Below are 2,500 nucleotides of genomic sequence, written 5' to 3'. Positions count from 1 at the left end.
TCTAGAGGAACCAAAAAATGTATATTTATATAATTTTAACCTAAAATGAGTGACTTCGGTGTTGTGCTTCTTCATGACGTATGACATCAACACGTCGGAAAGGTCACATGACGTAGGTGGAAGTGCCGACGTGACCATGACTTAGACATTGGACTTAAGTTTGTTAGGAATTCAATTATTAAAGGATTAAAAGGGAACCTGTTAAAGTGTCAACGGCCCACGCTAATATAAAACCTTAATATCCTACACTAAACCTAATCTAGACAAACTAGATATCGTCTGAAAGCTTACAATCTCTAGTTTTCATATTTCAAAATTCGTTACACTCTAAAAAATGCTGGGTTAAAAAACACCCAAGACTAACCCAGCAATTGGGTTGTTTTAAGCAAACATTCAACCCAACCGCTGGGTTAAAACAACCCAATTCACTGAGTAAAAACAACCCAACCGCTGGGTTAAAACAACCCAATTGCTAGGTTAAAACAACCCAACCGCTGGGTTAAAATAACCCAACCGCTGGGTTAAAATAACCCAATTGCTAGGTTAAAACAACCCAATTCACTGAGTAAAAACAACCCAACCACTGGGTTAAAACAACCAATTCACTGAGTAAAAACAACCCAAATGCTAGGTTAAAACAACCCAATCGCTGGGTTAAAACAACCCAAACGCTGGGTAAAACAACCCAATTGCTGGGTAAAACAACCCATTCACTTAGTTAAAACAACCCAACCGCTGGGTTAAAACAACCAATTCACTGAGTAAAAACAACCCAACTGCTAGGTTAAAACAACCCATTCACTGAGTAAAAACAACCCAACCGCTGGGTTAAAACAACCAATTCACTGAGTAAAAACAACCCAACCGCTGGGTTAAAACAACCCATTCACTTAGTTAAAACAACCCAACCGCTGGGTTAAAACAACCAATTCACTGAGTAAAAACAACCCAACCGCTGGGTTAAAACAACCCATTCACTTAGTTAAAACAACCCAATCGCTGGGTTAAAACAACCAATTCACTGAGTAAAAACAACCCAACCGCTGGGTTAAAACAACCCATTCACTTAGTTAAAACAACCCAATCGCTGGGTTAAAACAACCAATTCACTGAGTAAAAACAACCCAACCGCTGGGTAAAAACAACCCAACCACTGGGTTAAAACAACCCAACCGCTGGGTAAAAACAACCCAACCACTGGGTTAAAACAACCCATTCGCTGATTTAAAACAACCCAACCGCTGGGTTAAAACAACCCAATTGCTAGGTTTAAACAACCCAATTGCTAGGTTTAAACAACCAATTCACTGAGTAAAAACAACCCAACCGCTGGGTTAAAACAACCCATTCACTTAGTTAAAACAACCCAACCGCTGGGTTAAAACAACCAATTCACTGAGTAAAAACAACCCAACCGCTGGGTTAAAACAACCCATTCACTTAGTTAAAACAACCCAATCGCTGGGTTAAAACAACCAATTCATTGAATAAAAACAACCCAACCGCTGGGTTAAAACAACCCAATTGCTGGGTTAGTCCATTTTCAACCCAACTTGGGTTGTTTTTAACCCCGCATTTTTTAGAGTGTACGGAGCAGTAATTTATCGATTTGCAACAAGAATATTTTCATACTCATAATGCTGCGTTCACACCAAACGTGAATTGAGCGTCAAAACCGCGTCTAGTTGGACGCTTGGACATTTGAATCCGTCCACATGTCTTCTTTAAAACAAGAGCAGTCTGATGTCAGAGCATTCGGTAAAGAAATACGGTAAAAAGTTAGTAAATATTAGAAAATAATATATACATTTTTAAATATGCACACGTTCACTCTTATTTTCATCTGCCTAATATGTAAAAATGCTTCTTGTCACGTCAAATTCAGTTATGATTTACGTAAATAATGTCATTTTTTCAATTCAAAATGGTGAAATTTCATAATAAAATGTCTAGTATCTTGCATTACTTGATATTACTGTTGGTCGCTGAACGCTTTATCATAAAACAGTTGTCAGATATAGAGCGAGGTGTGATGGAGTACAGCAGAGCAGCATCAGGAATATTAAAAATTTGCAATTTGGCCATTTCTAATTATTCGGGGGGGATTCGCCCCCTCAGTGTCTATAGTGGTTACAGCTCTGGGTGGAAGTACTGACCCAATGCCAACAAACTCACGTTCTCCAACTTCAAAACCGTTGTTTTACCTTTATTTGTAAAGGGCGTTTGATTTACACGTCAGCACTTCCACCTACGTCATGTGACTTTTCCGATGCGATGATGTCATACGCCGTGAAGAAGCACAACACCGAAGTCACTCATTTTAGGTTAAAAGTATATAAATGTTTATTTTTTGGTTCCTCTAGATCAGACTCTATTCCTGGTCTGAAGCTCTTCCTCTGAAGCTGCGCTGATTTGGATCTTCAGCCGTTGGTTCCCATTGAAGTCCATTATGAGGAGAAAAATCCTGGAATGTTTTCCTCAAAAAACTTCATTTGTGTTC

The 2,500-nt window shown here is 38.9% G+C and overlaps 1 protein-coding gene across 1 annotated transcript in view; it reads right to left on the bottom strand.

Annotated features, from left to right (window-relative positions):
- akt1 (v-akt murine thymoma viral oncogene homolog 1) overlaps positions 1–2,500 on the bottom strand; it is a 105,213-nt gene that overhangs the window by 1,023 nt on the left and 101,690 nt on the right. The gene's annotated exons all lie outside the window — the stretch shown is intronic.

Source organism: Gobio gobio, assembly GCF_949357685.1.
Source record: "Gobio gobio genome assembly, chromosome: 13".
Classification (NCBI taxonomy): Eukaryota; Metazoa; Chordata; class Actinopteri; order Cypriniformes; family Gobionidae; genus Gobio; species Gobio gobio.
The sequence above is the reverse complement of the archived record's forward strand: the minus strand, read 5'-3'. Positions and strand labels throughout refer to the sequence as shown.